Here is an 11,354-nt window from a genome sequence, read left to right on the forward strand (position 1 = left end):
TATAGATCGAAGGGTTAGTATCAACCTATGGAAATAATTTTTGGGGCACGACCTATTTAGGCTGTGGCCCATCTAATGGACGGTTTGGATCACCCTATGGTGCGGGCCATACTGTACTTTTAACAAAGAGAGGAGTGGGATCATCAAAATACAGTAGTGCTGATAACATTTTGCCTTTTTTTTTGGGCTTTATTTTGTTTGGATTTTTACTTACTTATAGTAAGTTGGTAAAAGGACAAAAGAATGTCAATTTTAAAAGGGAAATGTTCTCAGCACTACTTTATTTTGATGAGGGCACTCCACTCTTTATTAACAGTATGGTATGGCCCTCACCATAGGATGATCCAAACCGTCCATTAGATGGGCCACAGCGCTGTGACCCAAAAATCATTTCCATAGGTTGATCCTAACCCTCCGATCTAAATGCACCTATAGATCGGAGGGTTAGGATCAACCTATGGAAATATTTTTTTGGGCACAACCTATTTAAGTTGTGGCCCATCGAATGGACGGTTTGGATCACCGTACTTTTAATAAAGTGAGGAGTGCCCTCATCAAAATACAGTAGTGCTGATAACATTTCCCTTTTAAAAATATCTATCATGTAAGGACGTCATACGAGAAAAGTACCAAAATGCCCTTTAACACTCACAATTGATACGGCCCACCCACAACTTGTGCAGGCTTCGGATTGGGTTGGGTTTCCTAAGGCCACAACCTGAAATTAAGTAAATCGGGTAAAACCTGTTTGTGGATGGGCCCGACCCAAGTTGCACTCCTACCTAAAAGGGACCCGTTGTTTGGTTCGCCTGTCTAATCGCCTAGGGGTTACTTATCATTTTCACCAGGGTTGTGTCAGTTCCATCAATGGAAACAGGCGGATTAGGCAAATTTTAACGATATCAAGCTGACTAGGTTTTAATTATTCGGCTATTACTATCTAGATCGGCCTAGCCTTCTCAAATAAATAAATAGGCTACAGTGTGGGGGGGGGGGGGGGGGGGGTGTCAATGGACCTAGACAATTTTCGATGGATCCAAAGATTCCAATTGTTAATGCGCAGGATTTTGGCACAACCGATGGAACCGAATGTGTCCATTGTATCCATATCCTATAGTCTAAAATTGATTCGGATCGTGCATAGGCACAAGATCCAATGGAGTGTCCCAGATCCAAATGAAGGGCGCCATTCTACCAAAATATCACATATTTTAATTCATGAAACAATTACCAATGGGAGACAAAAATTAGGCAGAATTATCAACAGGACCCATGCTTTTCAGAAATTATCAACGAGGGACAAAAGAGGTCTTGACAGTAAAAGTTTGAAGAAAATGCCCTTTGGCATGTACAACATTTTTTCATCTTAATTTTTCCTTCTTCCCTCTTCTTTTACTTTTCAATTTTCACTTTTTTGATTTATTTGCCCTACCAGTCATCTTCCTCCTTGTTCAGCCACCATTGTTGCTGGCAAGTCTTGAAAACTTGAATGTTGAGTTCTTATCATATATCTCTCTGTATCTAGGTTTTCTTTTTCTTTTTCTTTTTTAGGGTTTTGCACTATTTTTCATTCCTATATTTCTGATTTATCTTGTTTAGGGTTTAAGCGGTTTGTATTTTAGGGTGTGTTCTAGAGATAATGCATGGATGGCTTCACCCACTTTTTGGAAGACAAGTGGTTGTACAAGAAAATTTTGATGTAATACATGTATGGATGGCCACACATTTTTTTATATACTTAAATATTTTTATAATACACAAATTGGGATGTAACACATGAAGCACATTTAATGCAAAACAACATCCATTTCTTTTGTTATTTCTATCATTAGCATAATTGTAATGCCATTAGAAGAGTTGTTATAGGCAGGGGATTTTGTAGCAGAAGGGGTTTATCAACTCTCTGGAAGGGGGTTAGCAACTCTCAAAAGCAAGGTTACCAATTTTCGAATGGGCTTATCAAGTGCCTGAAAATTAGCCAATTGTACTGGAGTTTTAGAAGGGGGTTTTCAAATCTGTGGGATTGGGGTTATCCAGTATCAAAATGGGGTTATCAAGTCCTTGAAAATTGGCTGAGGGTACTAGAGTTTTGGAAGGGGGTTTCAAGTCTTTGGGATTGGGGTTATCCAGTATCAAAAATGGGGTTACCAATTTCCGAATGGGCTTATCAAGTCTCTGAAAATTGGCCAAGGGTACTGGAATTTTGGAAGGGGGTTTTCAAGTCTCTGGGATTGGTGTTATCCAGCATCAAAATGGGGTTAGCAATTTCCGAATGGGCTTATCAAGCCCCTTATGAACACGTTTTTACTTCCTGTTTTTTTCACTTGTTCATTTTCACTGTTTTTTTCTTTCTACCCTATGATTCACCCTCCTCATCCGCAGTTTAAATGGAGAAGGAGAAATGCAAAACCCTAAAACAAATGAAAAACAAAACCTAGATACGGAGAGATAAATGGGAATGAACTCGCGTTTCAAGTTTTCGAGCTTTCTCACGTCCAATGGTGGCTAAACGATGAAGAAGAAAGTTGAACATGAAAATGTAAAAAGAACAAAGTTGAACATGAAAATGTAAAAAAAGAGGGAAAGAAGAGAGAAGAGGGAAATGTGAAAAAGCAAAACGTGTTGCTTAAGAAAATGGCATTTTCGTCCAGCTTTACTGACAAGACCTCTTTTGTCCCTCAATGATAATTTCAGAAAAGCATGGGTCATGTTGATAATTCCACCAAATTTTTGTCTCCCATTAGTAATTGTTCCTTAATTCATTTAAGTCTATTCATGATGGGTAATTTCGTAATGTTCAAAGACCCTATTCAAATTGACAAATAACAATTTATTTGGTTTTAGGATACTCTGATGGGAGGTCTGATTTGAAATAAGACAGTGACCCAAGCTCAAAAGGTAGGATATGAAAACCACTACCGAAATAAGTTATGGACCAATCACCAATGGGGGACAAACATTAGGCAAAATTATCAACAGGACGCATGCTTTTCAAAAATTATCAACGGGGGACAAAAGAGGTCATGTCAGTAAAAGCTGGACGAAAATACCCTTTGGCATTTACAACACGTTTTGACCTTGTTTTCTCCTTCTTTCCTCTTCTTTCTTTATTTTCTATTATCACCTTTTTTATTTTTTACCCTACTAGTCATCTTCCTCCTTGTTCAGTCACCATTGTTGCTGGCAAATCTTGAAAACTTGAATGTTGAGTTCTTACCATCTATCTCTTTGTATTTAGGTTTTGTTTTTCTTTTCTTTTTTAGGGTTTTGCACTATTTTTCATTCCTTTGTTTCTGATTTATCTTGTTTAGGGTTTAAGCGATTTGTTTTTTAGGGTGAGTTCTAGAGATAATGCATGGATTGCTTCACTCACTGTTTTGGAAGACAAGTAGTTGTATAAGAAAAAGTTGATGTAATACATGAATGGGCTACACATTTTTTTATTTACTTAATTTTTATTTTTTTTTGTAATACACAAATTGGGATGTAGTACATGAAGCACATTTAATGAAAACAACATCCATTTCTTTTGTTATTTCTATCATGAACAGAATTATAATGCCATTAGAAGAGTTGCTATAGGCAGGGGGTTTTGTAGCAGAAGGGGTTTATTTATCAACTCTCTGGAATGGTGTTAGTAACTCTGAAAAGTATGGTTACTAATTTTCGAATGGGCTTATCAAGTGCTTGAAAATTGGCCGAGGGTACTGGAGTTTTGGAAGAGGGTTTTCAAGTCTCTATGATTGGGGTTATCTAGTATAAAAAATGGGGTCACCAATTTTCGAATGGGGTGATCAAGTTCTTAAAAGTTGGCCAAGGGTACTAGAGTTTTGGAAGGTGGTTTTCAAGTCTCTGGGATTGGGGTTATCTAGTATTAAAAATGGGGTTACCAATTTCTGAATGGGCTTATCAAGTTCTTGAAAATTGGCCGAGGATACTAGAGTTTTGGAAGGGGGTTTTCAAGTCTCTAGGAATGGGGTTATCAAGCATCAAAATGGGGTTACCAATTTCCGAATGGGCTTATCAAGTCCCTGAAAATTGGCCGAGGGTACTAGAGTTTTGGAAGGGGGTTTTCAAGTATTTGGGATTGGGGTTATCTAGTATCAAAATGGAATTACAAATTTACGAATGGGCTTATCAAGACCCTTAAAATTGCCCAAAGGTACTGGAGTTTTGGAAGGGGGTTTTCAAGTCTCTGGGGTTGGGGTTATCCAGTATCAAAATGAGGTTACCAAATTCCGAATGAACTTATCAAGTCCCTTATGAACACGTTTTTACTTCCTGTTTTTTTTTCACTCGTTCATTTTCATGTTTTTTTCTTTTTACCGTACGATTCATCTTCCTCATCCTCCATTGAAAGGGAGAAGGAGAAATGCAAAACCCTAAATCAAATGAAAAACAAAACCTAGATATTGAGAGAGAGATGGGAATGAACTCACGTTTCAAATTTTCGAGTTTTCCCGCCTCCAATGGTGGCTAAATGATGAAGAAGATGATTGGTAAGGTAAAAAAAACAAAGTTGAAAATGAAAAAGTAAAAAAAAAAAGAGGGAATAGTGGAAAATCAAAACCTGTTGCTTAAGAAAATGGCATTTTTGTCCAGCTTTTAATGACAAGACCTCTTTTGTCAATCGTTGATAATTTCTGAAAAGCATGGGTCATGTTGATAATTCCAACTAATTTTTGTCCCCCATTGGTAATTGATCCATAAGTTATTGACCCAATCTCTCTCTCTCTCTATATATATATATATATATATTAAGAAGGAAAAATTGCCAATGGAGGACACCAAAATACAAGAATTGTGAACGGGGGATACACATTTGAAAATTTGTTACAGAGGGACGAAATGGGGGTTATCAAGTCTCTAAAAGGGGGTTATCAACCCTCTAAATGGGGTTATCAAACTCTCAAAAGGGGGTTATCAACCCTCTTTAACAATTTTTCAAAATTGTGTCACCCATTCACAATTCTTTTATTTTGGTGTCCCCCAGTGGCAATTTTTCCTAATAAGAATGGTAACATATGGTAAAAGGTAATTTTTCGGGTTCAAGAAGGGGATATGTACCTGAAATCAAGACCACGGCCATTGATCTTGTAGAACAACGGTCATTGTCTTTGCAGCATTTTCCTCGTTATAAAGTATTTTGGCCGGGCATTTTGAGAAGTTAATATTGATTTCCATGGCCATCTAGGCCATTATGATAGTCCACCGTATCAGCGGTCTGTACTGTGTACACAGCCACGGTAGTCTATCTCGATTGTTAGGACTAATCCTAACCGTGATCACAATTCACAAGTACCAGTTGTTGGATCGTGTGGCCATCAGCCCTCGATCGGTAATCCGTGATGCTCTTAGTATAGCCATTAGTGAAGATCATCGCCTGATAATCCCCAGACAGATTACACAAAGCCAGCACTTGTTTTCCAACTTGCAATTATATATTATTTTGTATAAACAAACTGATTTTGAAAGGGTGCTTTTATCAATTGTATGGCATGTGCGATGGGGACATTGGAAGGGGATGTGCCTGCCACATCAGTTGGTGGACCAACTTGGTGTGGGTGGCCCATCAGGGGGTTGACAATATTTCACCTAGTGAGAGAGTAGTTGTCTTAGGTGGGTGCGTGTGACTGGTGGTGTAGGGCCCAATGAGTGGAGTAGATGAGTCTCTCATATATGTTGTTTATGGGCTCCTGATCAATGATCTAACGAACCTAATTGATAGGCCGTGTTGGAAATGGAGTAGCCTCTCCCGAGTGGAGATGGAAGAGCCTTTCCAGGGAAAATAGTTGGAAACGAAGAACCCTCTCCCGAGTGGAGGTGGAAAAGCCTTTCCAGAAAAGTTGCTGGACAATAAGCAACCACCACCCCATGGGAGTATAAATACTTTCCCGTTAATCAAGAAAATCACTTTCGTATGTGCTGCAAAGAGAGTTGTATATCGACACCCTCCTGAGGGAACAAGTGTTTTTCAGAAACAGTACCCTAAGCTCTCTTCCAATATAACCATATTGGCATCCATTCACATTGATTTTGAGCACCCAAGTTCTGCAGGATTCTATAGAATCGGATTGGCGGGAATTCCGCTGCGCTCTTCATCAAAGATCTTCACCAGTGGGGCCACTTGTTCAATGACCCAAACCATTTAGGGTTTGCTATGGATGTGTCATGCATCAATATCAATTATGTTTGTTCCCTTTGAAGAAAGGAAGGATCCTAAAGAACTGATCTTTCTTTTGGTTGTTGAATCTCTGCATTCTAACCCCTTGAATGTGGCTAGAATTATAGATAGTTGCTTTTTTGTTTTCTCGTCGTTCATTTAATGACAACAAATTGGAGGGTTAGAATGGTTCCAAAGATGCAAATTTTGGTAGCAATGCCTAACAGATAAATGGTTTAGATCATTGGACAAGTAGACCGTATTTGTACGTTGCCTGCTCATATTTTTTCGTTCCATCACATAAGAAAAAGAGAAAACAACTAAAAACTCGCTAGATAAAAACGTGTCTACAAGAATCCCCTCAAAAATTTCTTAATTACTAATAGCACCTCGTTGCCTTTTAAATTTTTTTCTTTTATCCATTTTAACCCTAGTTCTAGATACTTAGAAATCCCTAAAATCTCTCATTTGACAGCCTAAAAATCTCGCTTACAAAGGCAACATCTCTTGCAAGATTTTATATGGTGTAAGCCCGTATAGTCCATTATTTTTCAAAAAGTATTGTACGTGTCACACTGTAGGATGATGAGAACCATCCATTTGATGGGCCCACCGTAGCATGATCCAACCATTCATTTGATTTGATAGGCACACTGTTCTATGATCCAACCATCCCTTTGATGGGCAACAACGTAAATAGGATGTGGCCAAAAAATCATTTCCATAAGATAATCCCAACCCTCTGATCTATTGAGGAACTGCATACTATAGAAACTGCTATAGATCTGACGGTTGGGATCATCCAATGGAAGTGATTTTTGGGCCACAATCTATTTAAGTTGTGGCTCATCAAATGGATGTTTTGGATCATACAACAGTGTGCCCATCAAATGCACAATCTATTTAAGTTGTGGCTCATCAAATGGATGTTTTGGATCATACAACAGTGTGCCCATCAAATGGACGGTTAGATCATACTGTGCCCATCAAATGGACGGTTTGGATCATCCAAGGGTAGTAGTACGTACTGTTGTTGTTGTTTTTTTTTTTAATAATAATGGTCTGTTCGAGCTTACACTATGTCACCATCTTGCCTTTATGAGAGAGAGAGAGAGAGAGAGAGAGAGATTTTCAAAAGATTTAATTTTGCTTTATGCTCTGTTTGGTTGGCTATTTTTAAGGAGATTGATGGGAGAACATCTTCTTGAGATTGTTTGATTGCCTTTTAAGGTCTTTGACCACTAGCACTGTCGGGCGACGGTAGGGTGATGTGGCGCGCTCGAGATCTTCTCCACAAATTTCTTCAAATCAAAGAAATTTGTGGAGAAGATCTTGGGGAGATCTTTTTGCCCTTATCCCAAACCCCCCCAATATTTGCAAGACAAACCAAACAATGTTTCTTTCTTCCACCCTTAATCTCCCTGTTGACTTGTCTGCTTTAGATCTCTCCTTTAATCTCCCCTTTGACCGCTGTGATATAGATCTCCCAACGAATTAATAGCATCCAAACAGAGCATTAGTGATGGAGAGATTTTAGGGATTTCTAATATAATGAAGTGTATAATGGGTAAAAGAAAAAATAAAAAACTATTTTAGGCTTAAAATTGTATCACCGGTAATTATGAAAAATTTTGAGGGGATTCTGGTAGATATGTTTTAATCTAGGGGGGTTTTAGTAGTTTTCCCTAAGAAAAATCTCGATTTCAAAAACAGAAAGCGATATATTCGCCCCCTTTGGTTCCCCGGGCCACCCCCTAACACTAAGTCAAGGTGGCGGGAAGAAAAGGGTGCTAATATATCACTTCCCTTTAAAAAATGCTATTTGGAAAAGCGTCCTGCCGACAGTCCCAGACTTTGGACTGACGGGTGCCTGAGCTCTGACTGACGGGTGCCTCGCATTCACAATCAGAAGAAGTCTAATCTTCTCCCGTTTTGTCTATATCTATTTCTCATAAGCCATGTCATAGTGGGGGTGAATTCTGTTGCTTTTCTAGGGATTGTAAGTCACTCCACTATCTACATTTTTTCAATAAAAAGTTCAAGTGGTAGTAGGACAGCACGTTATCTTCACTTTTTTCCACCTTTTCCTCCCTTCCTTTCGAAGCTGTCTTTCTTTGAACTGGGGTAATAAAAAGGGAGACAGATATTCGAGATAAGGTGTTACGTGGTAACGTGGGATGCTTGGGGCCCTTCCTCTGTTATACCACGAAAACACATGTTAGATTTTCTTCGTGGCTATGATTATGTACGTGTATTGAACCACTCACTGCTGAATGGCTCAGAACTCCACTCTGGTTGCCTTGGACCCATTTGTTCACGTCAAGCACAGCCTGAACAAAATACCAGCAGTAGGAGTGTCAACCCATCCACTTAGGATTGGATCCACCTTTGTCTTAGTTATAATCCATCCATATCAGTTAGGCCTCGTTTGTTTTGGATTTTGAGAGCCCAATATGTGAGTCCAAAACTGATTATTGGACTCGAAATTAGGCCATGTTCGTTTTAGATTGTGACCACCGATTGTGAGCCCTCCAACCAATTATTAGCCCAAAATTACATTCAATTATCAGCCGATAATCAGTTGGGAGGCTCACAATCGGTTGTCACAATCTGAAACGAGTATGGTCTTAGGCAGGCTATATATAAAGGTTTTCAATATCATCACAATCTCAGTTTGCTTCTAGGTTGATTTCTTTAGAATATTGTTTTAATTGCACAAGAGGGCACCTTGCAGCTGGGTTTTTACAAGGATAAAGTGTAAAAACAAAGAAGATAAAGATAAAGTAAGGAAGGTTAGGGGTATTTTCGTCCTAAAAAATTCTTTTTTAATAAAGTAGCATTTGTTAGTATTTTTTCAAAACTCAACATTTTCTCGTCATTTTTTCAACTCTCCAGCGTGCAACAGTAATTGATCCATAAATTTTTGTTGGTGTCTAGCTATTGGACAAATATTAACCTACTACTAGCTAGACAGACACTACGCTAGCTACGAAGTCAATCACGTGGACTATGGTTTAAATCACATGGACTATATATGGCTCATTGGTTCTGTCACCCGTGGAATGAAGTTTTGCATTTTTGGGAACCCGTCACTCTGACCCTATTGATGAGGATGGCATAGAGGATGAAGGTGAGATGTTAGCAGACAGTAGTGTTGATGCTTCTGACCGGTTCAGGACGTCCTACAAATCTATGTGATATCTTAGTTTAGTTATTTTGTCCATAAGCGGTCTAAAAAAGACAAATATGGTCTTAGGTGACGGCTAATATGTTTATGGTACTTAATTGGTTGTAAATTTAACCCTTGAACGAAGACATTTTTTGTTATTTTTGTTGGTACCTCAGCCGAAATCAGACCATTCAAATTGGTTTTCTATGTGACTTATAGGTAACAAGTAACAACTATCTGCTCCGTTTGGTTGCTGGGGTTTTTTTTCGTAAGATTTATGTGGGAGAATACTTAGTGGTCACATCAGCTTTTTCTTGGTGACATCAGCAAAATCTTATCTTGAAAATGGTGGTCTCTCTTTATCTCTCTACCCTCTCTCTCCACTCATCAGAATATCTTTCTCTAATTAATGCTTGTCCCCTCCTTTGTCTCCTACCTTTACCCACATAAATTCAAGGGTGGTACGTCTGACGTAGGACCCTCAAGGGAGTTTACGGTCGGCCACTACACAATTTTCTCCAACAAATAAACCAAATTGTACTTGTCCTTCTAAAGAGTTTTTATATGATGTGGAGCCCTAAAGTCCGGTATCTTTTTTTTTTTAAATGTGCGGTGGGGGGCCCACTTCATAGGATGTTCCAAACCACTCATTTGATGGGCCACAATACAAATATGTTTTACCTTGAATATCATTAATGATCCTTTCATATCTCTCCATCTCTCTCTTTTTCTTGCATAGACTGCTGCCTCTTTACCGGGTTTTAAATAATTTCACTAATAAACCAAAGGTAAAGGTTATCAGCACTGCTGTATTTTGATGAGGGCACTCCTCACTTTTTTAAAAGTATGGTATGGCCCGCACAATAGGATGATCCAAACCGTCCATTAGATGGACCACAGCCTAAATAGGTTGTGTCCAAAAAATTATTTCCATAGGTTGATCCTAACCCTCCGATCAATAGGGGGTTAGGTCAACACTCTAACATTCAGATCGGATAGATCGGAGGGTTAGGATCAAATATGAAAATAATTTTTGATCCTAGCAACTGCGAAATGCCTTCTACATGACTCCTAGCAAAATCATAATAAAATATTACTTTAAAGATAATGATTTATGTTGGGTTGTGAATTTGTCAGGCAGGGCAACATACGAGAACTCTGATAATGTCGGAATGGTATTGGGGTTTTTTTTCCACCCGTTTTTTAAGAATCACCCTTGCTTGATGATTAATTTAAAAAGTACCCGAATTCCATAATTTCTGGTAATTACAACCCACATTGCGTACTTTTCTCTAAAATCTAGTAGTTTCCAATTTCAAACTCGTCGGTACAAATTAGGGCAAGAGGACAATACGGCGTGGGCTTTTCATGATACTGTAGACAAACTCAAGAAAGTGGTATGAACATTGCATTCTAACGCAAGCAGTGACATAACTTGCTTGCTTGTCCATAGGGGTGCAACTCTGGTCGGGTTCAATCTGAACCCAACGGGTTGAACCCGAATTTGGGTTGGGTTGGGTTTGGTTGGGGTTTTTTTTTTCAAAATCGGGTTGGGTCGGGTTGGGGTGTCGGGCAACCCGACCCGAAACCCGATTTCCAATTCCGATATGGGCTTAAATGTGCTTAAAACCCGATTTCAGCTGAACACATTTCCCATTGAAGCTATAAATGTGAGCAAAAAAAAACAGTGGGGCCCACAAAAACATGTGCATGAATTAGAAATCGGGTTGCGTCGAGTTGGGTCGGTGGGTTGGAAAAATGGGCTCGTTGCACCCCTGCTTGTCCATCAGGTTTTGAGCCTTTTGACTAGTCGTCACCCGAGAAGCTGCTAATGACTTGCGAGTTATGACGCAAGCAATGACATCTTTTCATAAGTCATAACTCATAAGTATTTCTTAATCAGAGAAATATCAATGAAGAAAACACTTTAAAAAATGGAGATCCCATTTGACCAAAGAGGTCCCTCACAAAAACCTATAAATTCAGTCACTCCCCTTCCATACCTCTTCATCTCTCAGTCCC

This window comes from Tasmannia lanceolata, unplaced genomic scaffold (genome assembly GCF_043159265.1).
Source record: "Tasmannia lanceolata isolate RefF3 unplaced genomic scaffold, GAP_Taslan_0.1 ptg000008l, whole genome shotgun sequence".
NCBI classification, from domain to species: Eukaryota; Viridiplantae; Streptophyta; class Magnoliopsida; order Canellales; family Winteraceae; genus Tasmannia; species Tasmannia lanceolata.